Below are 16,633 nucleotides of genomic sequence, written 5' to 3'. Positions count from 1 at the left end.
TGTAAAAATGAAGGGCAAAGAGAAATAACCCTTTTGTTAAATAGGTTGCATTCATCTCTGTAACTTTTTTTAAGGAGACTTAAAAAAAAAGCATCTTATGCAGACACACCCCACAGATGTACATTTAATGTAAATAATGTAAAAAAATGTATTTATACTGGGGATTTCATGTTCAAATCTAACTTTCTTCATCCGCAATTTTGTACATTTGAATACCACTATTTCTCCATTGATTGTACTGTATGAATGTAACATATACAGTATTATCATCTTTAGTATGAATCTACAGCATTAGGTAGGATATCAAGACACATTATTTTATACAAATATGTCAAGATACGTTTTTAAGGTTTTCTATACAACAATGTTTTTTTCTACCACCATTGATTTTGTAAAAGCTTTGTACTGTATCTTTTAAATGGTTGCATTTGGTATTTAATATTATGCCTGAAAAAACAGTCTTTATAAACAAAGGAAATTGTTAATTAAAGGTCAAAATGTAAGCCTGATTTTTGCAAAATTAGCCAACAACATTATAGCTAGATTCACATTGCATACCCAAGATAACATTCAGTATTTAGTTAATGTATGGGTTATGTTGAATTCTAGTAACTAATCGGATGTAATTATGTATTAAATACAGAGATTAATTACCTTTTAAAAAACATAATTCAGACAGTAAATGTGGGGTTGAAAAATGTTTTTTATCTATCTGAAACCAACATTTTTGGAGATTTTGTTATTATTTGGGAGATTGGATATATACATTTGGGAGGCTCCTGGAGAAATCAGGATGGTAGGAACATCAGTATTTTTCCGGTCTAAAACTAAAAATCAAGAGTTATACAACATTTATTTTTATTTAGTAACAAGAAAATTCTTGATGAAGAAGTTTGTTTTCTGCATGCTTAAACTAAGTTTAAACAACAAAGAGACATGCAGAAATTGTAGAGATTTGTTCAAATGAGTATGGTAGACAAATTACAAACTGATTTTACGATTAGGCTGGCATACTCCAGTAGATACAGCAGCTATTGCTGTACTTTTTAAGTGCTTCTTTAAAATAAAAATTGCACAAAAAATATTTTGATTTGTCATAAGGATATCTAAAATTACATATGATATATTTAGAATTAATAAGCAAAGCAAAAGCACAGTAAGTTTATATTATAAAATTTACTTAATTTAGCAAGTAAACATTTAAATATGCCTTGGGTACAAAATAAAACACAAAACAATGGTTTATTTGAAAACCAATCCTATTATTAAACTGAAACAATACATTTCCATTAATCTATTGTGTCCACAATTTTCGGATAACAAAAACAAAAGGGTACACATTTGTTTGCAAGGTAGTGTAGTGATGAAATAAAACAAACCCTTCTTGATGCTAATAATAATGCAGTCCTCGAAATAAATAAAATAGATGGTTTAGAAGTAGCTAAATCAGTAAAATAGAAATCACAGCGGTACAACAATCAAATTAGCTAGGCAACTAATACTGTCATCACGGAGTGTCAGTCTAGAGTTGTTGTTTATTGATTGACAGTCAGACAAGGCACAATCGCTCTGCACTGCTTAAACAAAGACTTGCTCCTACGTGAGTTTTATTGGATGAATCACCTTTCTCCTGCCTACCACGGAATGAAAAATCATATAATTCTATCTACTAATAACATACACATATTCTAAAAAAATTAAATTCTAGCCATCACATTGTAATACCTTATAATAATGGAATTATCACTGATCCATCGGAGAACAAATGTATAAACTCTACTATCTCGATAACTGCTCCCAAAACAACAAAGACACGCTTGCTCGCACTGTGTGCACTGATTGTTATCCCACTTCCGCTTTCATTAGAAAAGCGCCACCTTTCCTGGAATAAACAACAAGATTCGTGTGTTCGTGGGGTCACTTGTTAGGGTAAATGCCCGCGAATAACCTCTGTTGTTTACGCATGGGCCCCCAGCATGCAATAAAAAAGGTACGTAAAAATGTGTTTCCCTGATTTTATGTAAGTCAACATGATAACATGTAGCTCATGACATGTTATAATTTATAATTTCTTGTTGCATGTTATTGTTTTAATATCGAATCTTATTCTTGTTCTTGTTCATCCTCCGATCGCGATCAGGCTACCATCATTATCCCACACACGACGGACTGTTTGCTGGGATGCTGATGTGTACCATCACAAGTTCTTCTCCTTACTGACTGGCTCTGCTTACTAATAGTCCAAGCTAGGCCTAGCCGAACCCTACTCTATATTATATTATATTAAGGCAATAAGTAATAATGTATGTATGTAATGATGGTAGATGACAGGCAATGAAAGGGGTCCTCCTAAATACCAAGACCTACCAAGACCTACCAAGAACTACCAAGACCTACCAAGACAAAGTGTTAATTTAACGAAATATGATATATATAGACTTCTAATAGCATTTCCAACAATAAAACCTTAATTTTAGCGCGATATAGACACCAAAAATGTTAAATAATCGACAAGCTTCGCGTTCGCGAAACGAACTGAGTTGATGCATACATTGCGTCACAAATGTCCGTTTTGCGTCAACTACTACTAGTATGACCTACCAAGAACTACCAAGACCTGTCAATTTAAAGTGTTATTTTAACGAAATATGATATATATAGACTTCTAATAGCATTTCCAACAATTAAACCGCAATTTCAGCGCGATATAGACACCAAAAATGTTACGAAAATGTTAAATAATCGACAAGCTTCGTGAAATGAACTGAGTTGTTGATGCATACATTGCGTCACAAATGTCCGTATTGCGTCAACTAGTATGGCTCACTGACACTCGACGCAGTTCTTCTGTCATAGGCCTACTGGGTCGTAGGCCTACATTTAACATTTTTGGTGTCTATATCACGCTAAAATTGAGGTTTTATTGTTTGAAATGCTATTAGAAGTCTATATTATCATATTTCGTTAAATTAACACTTTAAATTGACAGGTCTTGGTAGTTCTTGGTATGTCTTGGTATTTAGGAGGACCTAATGAAAGCAGTGTTTACCAATCTCATCTAGAGGATTGGTAAATTGATAAAGCAGGGAGTTTAAAAACATTTTGTCTATAGATATGGCCGTATCCATACTACTAAAAAACTAAAGGTACGGTAAATATAGAGGGCGCAATGTGAGCAGAGATATGTCAATGGTAATTCTACAAACCAGCTGCGTGGCCGAATGGTGTAGCACAAGTATGTTAAAGCCATGAATTTGAAACTTTACTTTTTCCTTTAATATTTTAATTTGTCCTCACCATTGCACAGGGGTCCTCCTAAATACCAAGACCTACCAAGACCTACCAAGACCTACCAAGAACTACCAAGACCTGTCAATTTAAAGTGTTAATTTAACGAAATATGATATATATAGACTTCTAATAGCATTTCCAACAATAAAACCTCAATTTTAGCGCTATATAGACACCAAAAATGTTAAATAATCGACAAGCTTCGCGTTCGCGAAACGAACTGAGTTGATGCATACATTGCGTCACAAATGTCCGTATTGCGTCAACTAGTATGACCTACCAAGAACTACCAAGACCTGTCAATTTAAAGTGTTATTTTAACGAAATATAATATATATAGACTTCTAATAGCTTTTCAAACAATAAAACCTCAATTGTAGCGCGATATAGACACCAAAAATGTTAAATGTAGGCCTACGACCCAGTAGGCCTATGACAGGAGAACTGCGTCGAGTGTCAGTGAGCCATACTAGTTGACGCAATACGGACATTTGTGACGCAATGTATGCATCAACAACTCAGTTCATTTCACAAAGCTTGTCGATTATTTAACATTTTCGTAACATTTTTGGTGTCTATATCGCGCTGAAATTGAGGTTTAATTGTTGGAAATGCTATTAGAAGTCTATATATATTATATTTCGTTAAAATAACACTTTAAATTGACAGGTCTTGGTAGTTCTTGGTAGGTCATACTAGTTGACGCAATACGGACATTTGTGACGCAATGTATGCATCAACTCAGTTCGTTTCGCGAACGCGAAGCTTGTCGATTATTTAACATTTTTGGTGTCTATATAGCGCTAAAATTGAGGTTTTATTGTTGGAAATGCTATTAGAAGTCTATATATATCATATTTCGTTAAATTAACACTTTAAATTGACAGGTCTTGGTAGTTCTTGGTAGGTCTTGGTAGTTCTTGGTAGGTCTTGGTAGGTCTTGGTATTTAGGAGGACCCTTGCATAGAGCCAGAGAAAAGATAAATATGGATACTCCCTGGGAAAAGCGGTAGCGGACGATTCGGCCCTGAGACGCTTCGGGCGTGGGACGATTCGGCCAGAGACTATTCGGCCCGGGACGATTCGGCCCTGAGACGATTTGGCACACTTACATTTATCGGCTTTGATGTGCATTTATAAGCATAAATAAGCTTTTTTCACCAAACTTTATTTTCAGAGAGACTATGGGGTAGTACTACTAGGGATAAAGATGCAATAAAGCAAACATTTTGAAAACATTGTCGAAAATGATCATTTTTTAGTCACGCGAACGATGTAAACAAGTTACGCCCTCTGTTGGCCGCTTCGCGAATGCACGAAATAAACAAGTAATAAATTGAGTATAAAATTACGTTTTTTTAGTAATTTATTATATATATTATATCAACTTTGTCAATATCAATAAAATACGGATTGTTAAACACCTTTAAAAACTTGATAAATACCAAAAAAAATGAATATGAATTTGGTCTAAAGTGAGACGTTTCGGCCCACAAAGTTGGATGTTTCGGCCCAAAATGGGCCGAATCGTCTCACCAAAAGTGGGCCGAATAGTCCCACCAAAAGTGGGCCGAATAGTCCCGGGCCGAATCGTCTCAGGGCTGAATCGTCCCTGAATCGGGTAAAGCAACCATGTCAACCACCAAATCTTTGTTAGACATTGCGCATATCACTACATTTTTGAGCAAGCATGTGTAAAGGTCCGCATGTGAAAAGTTCTGTGTCCTTCTTTATTTAATAATATTATATAATAATATTTAATAAAGCTTCTAAAATACTAACTATACGCTCTGTAGGCCTTCAAATACAATTCAGGACCTGTAACCATTCCTTCTGCTGGAGTCAATATCAATTTACGTTTGTCTTTAAAGTTGTTCACAGTTTGAACAGAAACAAATTCTATAACTAGAATTTAATTCGTCACTTTGACGAATTATAGGTGATCATTTTACTGAAATTATTTTTTTTTAAACATGCACGTACGTTAACATACGATCGGAAAATGTTGATGTATGCCATCCTATTATATACGCTTATAGTGCTGAGTTGTGCCTATATGCCATATGTACAGTATATACTGTATATCTATATACAGTGTAGCATAGGTGAAATTACGGGACACACATGTTCTAATTTTTTGGCATGATGACGTTATCAAACTAAACTTTAAGATGACAATTTCGAAAGATAATTAATTGAGCAAAAAAGTATAAGATTTGGAAAAAAATTTGGCACGTAGAAGCGCTGTGCGCGCTCTTTGAAATGTGTATAACTTTGACGAAAAATATGAAAAAACTACTTTTTCACTTCAACTGGCCATATGTTAACGTCACAACATCCGATAGGCTTAATTTTTATATGAATTAATATCTACATTTCATCAGCTTTCATAATAAATTATAATCATCAAGGTAACCTTCAATTCTGAAGAGCTGTAAGATATTCAAATTTACTGCGAAGGTGAAATTACACGGCCTACGTTATTCAAGTTTTTACGCGTGATGACGTCAATAAAATGAAAATAGTGTCAACTTATGATAAAGATAATTAATTAAGCAAGCACATACTGAAATTTGTGCGAAATTCGAGCACACGTAACCAAGATGCGCTCTGTTGAATGTGATAATCTACACAAGAAGATAACAAATCCTAATATTTAAATTCAAGTGGCCATTTGATGACGTCAAAACATTTTGTACGTCAAATGTGTACATGAATTCATATCTACAACTCAATGGCTTCCAGAATAAGTTAAAAAAATCGGGGGTCATCTTGCATTCTGAAGAATTATTTTCATTTTAAAAAAGACCTATTTTTCACCATTTTCAGAACTTTTGTAAAATTAATGTGCGCATTTTGTCATTTTTAACGTGCTCGTATAGCGTTATTTTAAGTCGGAACTGACTCAAATTTGGTGAATGTACTAAGGATGGTGAGTAGAATGAGATTTGTAAAAAAAATTCATATTTTTATGCTTTTTAAGTATCGCGCGCGCAAAATTTTTTTTTGCGCAGTAATTTTTGGAAACACGCAAATGGCCTAATTCATGCTCTAAATTGATCAACACCTAATTTTGCGCGTTTTAAATTTTTAGCGCGCGGTTTCACATGCATGACCTTGAAACGCGCAACTTTTTATTTGCTAATATTTTTACCCTTGATCTGAAGTTTACGTGTAGTGAATTTCATTAATATGTGATAATGAATTTTGGAGATATGATTGATAATGTGATTTCGCAAAATGGCGTATAAATGTCGTCACGGATGAGTGATCACGCTGGAAAGCTTATTAGGATTAAGTTATATTATTTGAAAGATATTCTGAAATTTTTGTAATCATTGACATTAAACTTTTTGAGATAATTGTTACACAAAATAGTGTACAGAAACAATAAAAAGAAAAAAAAAAAAAAAAAAAAAAATAATAATAAAGATTTTATACAATAACAATAGGTGATCATTTTATTCTAAATGATCACCTAATAACACAATTCTAGCCAGCTTGATTGTACAGTGTTTAAGGTTTATAAACATTTTATCCCAAGAAGGATGTTTTTATTCTCTGTACAATTTTCTTTTGAATGACCTCTGATTTGTGATGAGACATCAGTTATATCTGGTGTACAGTAGCCTACAGATTTCTTTTTCAAAATTAGTGTTTAAAATACAATAAATATGGTCAGGGTAAAATCAAAATATTATATATTTCAAATTGCCTTTTCGACCCTTTGTCCATGATAGAGAAGCAATGGTATACTGTATTTGAAAACTGACCTAGTCCTAAGCTATTATTGCACACATACAGCTTGTACAGCCACAATACAGGTTAATTGGCACTCATTGAGGTAATATGGATTAGGTTAAATAAAGTGATTCTATTGTAAAGTTTATTTTGTATTGATTTGGGCCACAGAAAAATGGTCTTCCACTTTAATCAGAAGATGTATAATTTATTTTACAGAAAACCTTATGTGCCATGCATTCCCTAACCTTCACTATAGAGGGCAGCAGTTCACTTATCAGAGGTATTATATAATACTGTATACAACTACAGAGTAAACTTCACTTATTTATTTATTTATTTAATCTTTCTTTATTCTGAAATACACTTTTAATACAATGTACTGATTTCCAAATTGGTTCAGTTCTTAACTACATAAATGTAAACAAAATGCAGTATATAAATGGACAAAAGAAAATATAAAATCAAACCTAAAATTATCAAAATCAAATTAACACAATTAAAGTAAGCACATTTAAAGGTAAAAACAGAATTAATTGAGATTTTTAAACAAGAAGAAGTTTTAATCATTGAGCATTAATTAGATTTAGTTTTGAATTAAAGTTTTGAAATTTGTGATTTGAAAGTTGATACTGTCATATAAAGATCATTTTTTATTTTGTTAGGTAGAAAGTTCTATAATTTTGTAGATCTGTAATTAAAAGTTCTTTTACCTTGAGTATTATTCCATTTAGGTATTATCAAAGTGTTGTTACTTTGACTTCGTGTACCTTTATTGTGACTCTCTTCAGTAAATATATATGATCACTACTGGATATCAAATTGACCAATCAGCTAATGTCTACGAGAGAATGTCAACGGCATATAAACAAACCTCAAACAAATTATAACATTACCAAAACAATTATTCAATTTAAGCAAAGTAATATGTTTTGTATTGAGTAGTGGACTTACTCGCTTCTTCAAAACATCAGGGTTACATAAATAACTTTTATTTCAATTGCAAATTATTATTTTTGTTATACCATCCAACAGAATTATTAAGCTTCAGTAGTGTAAATTTGAATTTAAAAATTTGTGAACAGGTACAGCAGTTATTTTCAGATCCCATTTTGTTCAAAGCACTTTATTACCTAATTGGCTTTCAAGTTTAAGTATAATACCTATTGCTATAACTATAGTAATATCTTCTACCTCTACAAGTATGCATGCCCTCTATATGCAATGAGAAAGCACAGAGCTTGTTATATCATATGTAACTAATATGCCTGCTTTAGTTAAAGACCCCTTCCCTACAATTTGTGATGTTTTGTAAAAATAATACATATATATTACTTTAAAAACATTAAACCAGGTCATTCCTTGTCTTAAATGTACGTTTTATGGTAAATTATGATAAAAAGTGAGAAACAATTCACTACCTAAGTAGCTCGCGGCGAATGACCTCTTGTGGACGGTCTTTTGTAGGCCTAGCTGGTAAACATCAGTAACGTACAAACATTGTACGCTAGCTATATACCTAGCCTGACGTATAGTTGCTGCATTAATTGTCTTTCTATTTTTGCCAGACTGCATTGATACAAATTGGAGAAAACCCGGTATTTTCGCTGAAAAGTTAGGAATCTTCCATTTGTTTTGGCCTCACGATCGATCGAAAAGTGGGTGAATTACAGAAGAAGAACAAAAATATCAATCCGCGCGCAATGCATTTTGGGATTTATAGCGGGCCGCTATAATTATTAGAATTGACTTATTTTTCACATTTTTAACCGTTTAAAGACGAAAAAAGTTATTGCAATAGGACCTTATAGTATTATTTTTACATTAAATATAGTTTGTGATCTTAAATTAGATCTAAAAAACATTCAATGGTGTGTACAGCAAGTTGACTGTTAAAGATAATTATGAGGCAATTTTCCCTATTGTATCAATAAATGGCGTAAGCTGCATTTGCCCAATAGATAATATACTGTATTGTGTTGTATGGCAATGTGATAACTCACTTGGGCTTTATCATTTTTGTCAGAGGAGAAAAATGAATTGTACAGTATTTGTATGTGATTGCATTCTGCACAATATTTTTTTCAACCTACAGTAGCTTTTGATCACAATGTGTACGATATGCACTTTAAGGCAGTCTCTGTTTTATTGTAAAATAGTTTTTGTATTCTGTGTCTGAAGTCTTTAAAGTGTAAAGTAGGAAGAAATAAATGAATGCTGCCCTCTATAGTTATTTATAGAGAAACTTGACTTGGTGCCAAATCCATGAGAAAATATTTCAGAGTGCGATTAAAAAAGCTGTGCTAGAATACACAATACACCATTACTGTAAATAATTGGTCTCGTCAGGGCCTTGATAAATCAAAGATAATAATCTTTATGCTACTATACTTTATAACAATTTTTAAAATACATGTGGTTTATAAATTATAAAGTCTTGTTATGTTCATCACCCCAACCTTTCCACTATTCCCTACAATTTAAATTCACATCAAACAAATATTTTAATTAAATTATAATAAATACAACAGTTTTTAAGTTAATTTGAACATAAAATTAAGGTATACACTAAGGCTACTCAATAACAATATTTTAAAGAAAGTTTTATCAATACAGTTTACTATACAGTTGCTTATATACTAATGGTAGTTATATGGTACAGTATGTTATAAGGTTTTCCTAGACGCACTATTTAATTTAATTTGAATTTATTAATATAATAGAAAACTGTATATTATTGAACACTTCGTATAAACGTATTACGTAACATTAGCAATTGCACTTTATCGTTTCTTAAATTATACATCTCAAATATAGTGTTTCCATAAATATGTGAAGTATAATATTGATAATTTTATCATTTAGTACTTTAATTTTACAGTAATAATGCTAAGTGCAACAAACGTATTCATAAACACATTATATTGTGATAAACAATGGAATGCTAAACGCGTAAAAAAATGTGATATCGACCGCATTGTTGGTCAGTAATTATTCTACCATTGTTATCTCTCTTTAAAAAATTTGATATGAATATTAATGCTGAGTGAAGGAAATGTATTCATAAACACACTTAGGCCTACTGTATTTTATCATTAAACAATGCAATACTATAGTAACAATTTTTCTCTATTTATGAATCTATTTATGATATTTAGTATCTTCTTAGACGATAATATTTGAATTTATTGTACTCAATAAAACACACTATTTATTATCCATCAGCATCTTATATGCTAATTGGCGTTAATGTATTCGTAAACACATTTAGTTACGATAAACAATGAAGTTAGTATTTATGATATTGCATAAATTGCGGAAGACTAAACTATACTTTAATTGATTCTAGGTAGTTATTAAGACCAATTACAGGATGAAATGTTTAAAAAAATGACAATAAGGATGTTGTTTAAATGTTTCCTGACAGTTTAAGCATGAAGCTCCGTTGGTAAAGCAAATTCTTGCAATATAACAAAGTTTGTTGTTTAATAAAGATATTCAAATGTTATTAATATTTCAGCGAATTCAGACCTCGCTAATGTTTCTTAGAAGTGTCTAGGTCTTTCTGTGAATTTGAAATTTATCCTATATCAAACTTTTAATTAAAATTCACAAATCCTTTGGTATAGTCAACAATTCAGGAATAAAGAGAGTTAAAGACACTAGACCAACGTTTTTTTTAAACCTAATTTAAGGTTACACATTACATTTTATGTATGTCAACATTTGCAGGTCTGGTGTCTTTAAATATGCTGTTTTTATTCCTTTTCACGCTGCTGCTCTAGCCCGCTACGTCACAAGAGATGACTTATTTATAAGCTGAAAGCAAGCAGCAGTTATAGTACTAGACACTGACGTTTTTGCTAAAAAAGGATTATATAGGACTATAATTTTTAGGTCCCAGCTGCTGGACCCAAAAAACGTCTGGGAAAAGAGTCTATGAGGGCTCACGGTTGAACGATTTTGGATTCTTGCCCTTTGATTGGTTGACGCGAATCAACAGATTGAAGTGATATAATAACTGTAATTCTCTGTCAGATAATCATTGAATTATTATCAAAACAGTCCATTAAAGTTTTTGTTTGTAATAGGATACTTTACACTTGAAGTATCTAGCTTTATGAAGTGACCCCCAGACTTGACCTTAGAAATAAAATAAAGTGACAGAAATTGAATCTGTGTTTCATATCAAAGTTATTCACTTCTGTAACAAAAAAATAATATTTATTCACATAAAAAGAGAAAAGAAATGTTTAATTATAACCCAAAAACCATTGTCTGACAGACAATTTAAGTATTTTTTGCATTAAATTACATTTTTTTCAGGTAAAATAACTATTATGTGACAATAAAATGACACATTCAAAAACAAATTTGAAATAAAAAATATTTTTTGACGATATGTCTTTAAAACTTTTACGTCAATAAGCGAGCAGCGTTTTTTGTAAGAAATATTTCTTGTTTATGCTGTTTCTGTTTTTTTTTGTGTTGCTTAATTTGTTGCTTGGACCATCTTCTGGAAGATAATTGCAAGAACCTATAGTTAAATAACAATTCATGTGATGATGGTTGATGGTGGGTCTTGCCTGTCATTCCATTAGGTCTCGGTTCAAGCAGATATTGTAGCAGAATATATCCCTATGGTTAAGACGATAGTAGCAACAGATGCTCACTCTCAGTCATAAGTACGGATGCTCTGTGGTACTGAGAAGGCAATGTAAACATATCCTTTTCTGGTAATGTATAAAAAAAATCAAATATAATTGAAAGTAAAATAGAGAATGTAGATGCCTCCTCACCTAAATGTACAGTAGGCCTAGATAGTTTGTTTGCTATCCTATTGTTTCAATATTACATCAACATCAACAAAATGCTTTAATGGCCTCTTTAGCTTTGTCTACAGCCATTCACTAAACAGTAGCAAGTATCCATAATTTTAGCATTCTCCTGAGCCGTAGATTTAGACATCATGTTTCTTATGTTCTCATCAGGGAAAAGTATTTCAATGAAACGTCTGATTCCCATGGAAACTTTGTTTCCTTCTTACAGGCAAAGTGTAACTGAGTAGAGATTGTAAATGAGAAATTACACAGCCCAGGGGACTCGTCTTTTTCCTTATCTGTCATTATTTGCATCCGTTTTAGGGTATATTGGTTTCCTTAGTTTTTATAACCAGACATGGTTTAGTTGCCTAGCAATTGGCAGATATCACATTTTATTTGTTTGTTTGTAGACTTCATGTTTAGCAAATACTGTTGTCTAGTTGGAAGATTAAGACTTAAAATGTATTATATATTCAAATTTTAAATATAATTCACTATTGCATCACATTCACAACATATATCAATCACTTACTGTAAAAAAAAACCAATTTATGGAAAATATTAATATCTACAATGTATACTGGTTTTATTGTTAATTAAATACAATGTTTATACTGTATGTACTACTGTATGTATGCTCATTACAGTGAAATCCAGTGTACGTTACTATATTGATTGATGCTATAAATAAAGTAAAGGGTTAAAGGTGGAAAAATTTGTTATAGCACCACTAATTGTACTCTCTATTTTTAGCTTGCCTGGATAGACAAACAATAGTAGACAAAAAAATGGTATTAGAGAGGGTGCTGGGGAAATTTGATAAACATCTTTATTTCAACTGTAGGTTTACAGTTTTAGAAACTTATCCCTGCCAGCAAAGGTACATCATGTTTCAAATTGTTTTCTTAAATAATTTGCTTCTTTTTTTATAATAATATTATTATTTGTGAATGTCATAAAAAATGTTAGGAAAGTTATTGAAATTGCCAGATAAATGTATTTATTCCAAATCATGCATATTTGCTGGTAGGTACTTGGTGTGTTACTGTGCATATAATAGTCACTTTATGCTATCTTTTGTGAGTGCCACTAGCCCTTCTATTCCAATCCTGTTTGTTGATTTCAGTAGAACTTGTTCTGTAATGGAAAGATGGATGAGATATTGATCAGTAGGTATTATTCCAATTCTAGACAAATTCAGATAATTCAATACTTTGTGTAATATTTAGTATAAAATCATTGTTTCGATCTTTATTTGATCACCATCAGGAACTTTGTATATTATATTTTTATAACTGTACCTTGCTTAAAATGTAAATATTTGTAGACATAGTAATTGAAAAAATTTGATTTGAATCAGTCCAAAAACCGACCTTTCTGATCACTTTGCATATTGATTACCTACTGTTCTTTTAAATCAGGTTTTGTCTTTAGCATTTCTTAAGTGTACGTAGGGGCGTAGCAGACGAGATGCAGTAGTACTCATCATGATACGACACTCAGGCATACGCCATATTTCCTAGTGGTGATTAACTCCTCTCCGGGCTGGTAGGGTTTTTTTCTGGATGGCCGTCGTTGGTTCTCCTGAAGTGATGCCCTTGTGGGTGTCCAACCACCCTCCACACCATGCTCTAAAGCAGTTGATATGGGTACCGGTTTGGTTGCCGGTGTGCGACAGTGGCTGTGTGTGGACTAGTACATCGTGGTAACCCAATACTCGTCTCGAAAGATGTACTAGGTTCTTTAAAGTACACATGAGCTATGTGTACGCTGGACCTTTACGGACGGTTTATATTCCTTATCCAAGAAGACTCGTTCTACTGGTTTAGGATTTGTTGTGTATAAAATAGTTAAATATCACTATTGAGTGATTGATATAGCATTCCCCCTGTTATCTGTTTAAATGTGTGTGGGTGGAAAAAAACCTGATTTATTCATTATACAAAGAGTTTGCTTTAATACTATTAGTCAATCAAATTATAATTATTTCTAGTACTGTAAATCATTCAATTATTTTCAGTACTCATTATAAATTATAATTGTAAATTTCAACCTTTTTAGTACTGTTTGGTGGAAATGTATCAAACCATGAAAATTTACAATAAACCCACAATTTTGATTTGGTTTCAAGTGTAAAAGTCCAAGGAAACAAAATAAACAGAAAGTAAAGGTTTTGTTGAGGTAAAAAGATGTTTACTTACTTTACTTATTTTGAGGAGAAAAAAATGTACAGAATGATTTTTGTTGTGTAACTAACATAGCATTTTTGTTCAATGGTCATGGGAAAATTGATTGGAGCAATGTTTTTAGATTTAATTATAAAAGTACTCAGATATGACAAGAACTACTAAAATATAGTTATTGTAGAAACAAAAGCCACTATGTATGACTGAGTATTATCGCAGTTAATACAGAATAGTTTGGGTTATTGAATTGTTAAATAAACAAAGTCAAATTCACAGAAATACTTTCATATATTATAGTCATGAATTTCCTCTTGAAATTCATCATATCCCTAAATTATAGTAAAAGCCTTGAGAAGTCTTAAAACAATAAAACTATTTAATAACTTGCATTATCAACAAAATCAGGGTTTAGACAGCGGTATGTATATCCGTGGGATAACCTTTTAAAAGTCTTTTTTTTTTTTTGGAAGAATGAAATTGTGCAGTTGTACAGTACTACTATTTGTAATTTCTTTTACAGATGTCTTGTAATTTTAAATATATAGGGCTTCGGTATACACACCTTAGCCTCAACGATGGTGGATGTGGTATGTACCTTTACACATCCTGAACGTCATACAGTATCCTGTAGTCAAATTTTTATAATGGCATTGATTTTTAAAAGCAACCATTGATTTGTCAGTATTATTATTTTATGGATGAAAAAAAAAAAATTACTGAATAATGACAATGCTGTGGGTATCAGTGCCTAGATCTCAATGAAGATACCAAAAAAAAAAGAAAAGTGCAAATCAAAATTATAAAGTACAATAAAACCTGCAAAAGGAAATTACAGAGCTTTCGGATAACACTACTGTAATCCTTCCTCAGTTATTATTATTTTATGTACCGTATATTATTTTATAAACAAATATACAGTATTATAAGTTTTTTTTTACTGTCTTTGGAAGCAAAAAAGAAAATGACTTGTTTATTATTTATATACTGTATTATTATTATTTAATAATAAATTATTTAATTAATATTATAATTTAATTTTAATTGTTTATTTAAGACCAAGTGTGTAAAAACATAAAAAAAAATAAATATCCTTAACAATATATAGTATTTATTATGTGTTGGATAAAAATTAAAATGTGTAATTGTGAAACTTTTAAAACTGTATACTTTAAATAACCTACAGCATTTGAATGTTTGCACTGACGGTGTTTATCAGCTGCCTAATAGAATAATATTGTTCTATTGTATTGGATATAGCTTGTATTTGGCATTGTCTTAGGTCAGGAAGTACATATTTTCCCACCAATGAACTCTTGTTAAAAAGGTCAGGGTTCCGTATAATACAGTACAAAAAAAGAGTTATTATTACAGTACTACTACTAATATTGTAGTATTATTAATTTATATTTCCTTTCACACATATATAAAATAGTAGTTTTCCCAACAATTCTAACTTTTGCACTTCTAATTTTTCTTACAGAAAATAAACAGGCTTGATTGAATGTAGCCTCCACAGACAGCCGTCTTTGTGAGAGTCTGCTGTATGCAATTCTATGAAAAGGTCAATACAATACTTTGTAATATGATAGTTTAGTCAAGCGTTTGGCTGTGTAGGATTGTATTGGCTACCGCTAAACCCCGTTTCCACGTATTCCACATCTGTTGTGACCAGAGTTCAATGGGCTTGCCTATCAAGCTTCTCGGAAGAATAATCGTTTCACAGAAACCAGACTGGAATGTGATATAATTTCAGCGCAAAATCAAAGGTAAGTACTTAACACATTCTTTCACTTGTAAATATTATAGTTAGGCTGTGAATCAACTTCCATTTCTGTTTACATTTTTAATCTCTGTTTTTGTTTAGTAAATCCACAAATCTATGATTTTATTGTTATTTTGTATGCTTTATTCTAAGCTACAGTAGTGCATGAAGGTCAACACCGGAGGTTTAGTAGCGTATGGTTAAGCGTACATGGACTATGTAGCCTACCAATGGTGTAATTATTAATATTATATTTTTCATTATTAAAAAATAATTTTTTTAAATTTATATATCACCTTAATACTAGAAAATTATTTTAAAAAGGGTTATTTTTTTTAATTCTTTGTTGATCAGAATTTAAACCAATCATTTTATATTCATTATTCCAGCAGCATAATTGTACTTAAATATACACTAATAAATTATCACTTTGCACAGCAAATTGTGTATATTGATAGTCACTGTATTTGCAACAGTTGGTTAATTAAATTATCATAAAATGTTAATTGTGCTGGCATAATGCATTGCCATATTTTGATATGATATCAATGGTAAACATTAAAGTAAATATGTATCTTTAATATTATACAGATTATGTTTGTATGCCACACTGCTTGTGTAAATAATCATAAATCATATACTTTAAAATTGAAAAGAACAACACTGTATTATAGGTCTATACTGTGTACAGCAGTGGATTTACATTTTAGTAATCAATGGTATAGCAGTCGTGCCCAGCTTCCTTGAATAAACCAACATTTGCCTATTTCTTTCCAAGAAGAGCGATATAAACTCGTAAACATACATTTCAGACAACATCCTTTTAGACA

The 16,633-nt window shown here is 31.5% G+C and overlaps 1 protein-coding gene across 3 annotated transcripts in view; it reads left to right on the top strand.

The window, feature by feature from the left end:
* The first annotated feature begins 1,947 nt into the window (after positions 1–1,947).
* Positions 1,948–16,633, top strand: part of LOC144842910 (uncharacterized) — a 47,073-nt gene continuing 32,387 nt past the window's right edge. Inside the window, exons 1-2 of one of the 3 annotated variants that reach the window (XM_078699518.1) lie at positions 1,948–1,990; positions 15,522–15,807. The gene's annotated coding sequence lies outside the window, so the exon portion shown is untranslated. Of the gene's footprint in view, positions 1,991–7,192; positions 7,316–15,349; positions 15,366–15,521; positions 15,808–16,633 lie in introns of those variants that run through there. The other 2 variants (XM_078699511.1, XM_078699526.1) reach the window with 2 other exon arrangements.

The sequence above is a fragment of the Antedon bifida genome, chromosome 1 (assembly GCF_963402885.1).
Source record: "Antedon bifida chromosome 1, ecAntBifi1.1, whole genome shotgun sequence".
Lineage (NCBI taxonomy): Eukaryota > Metazoa > Echinodermata > Crinoidea > Comatulida > Antedonidae > Antedon > Antedon bifida.
This window is presented reverse-complemented; position numbering and strand designations above follow the sequence as displayed.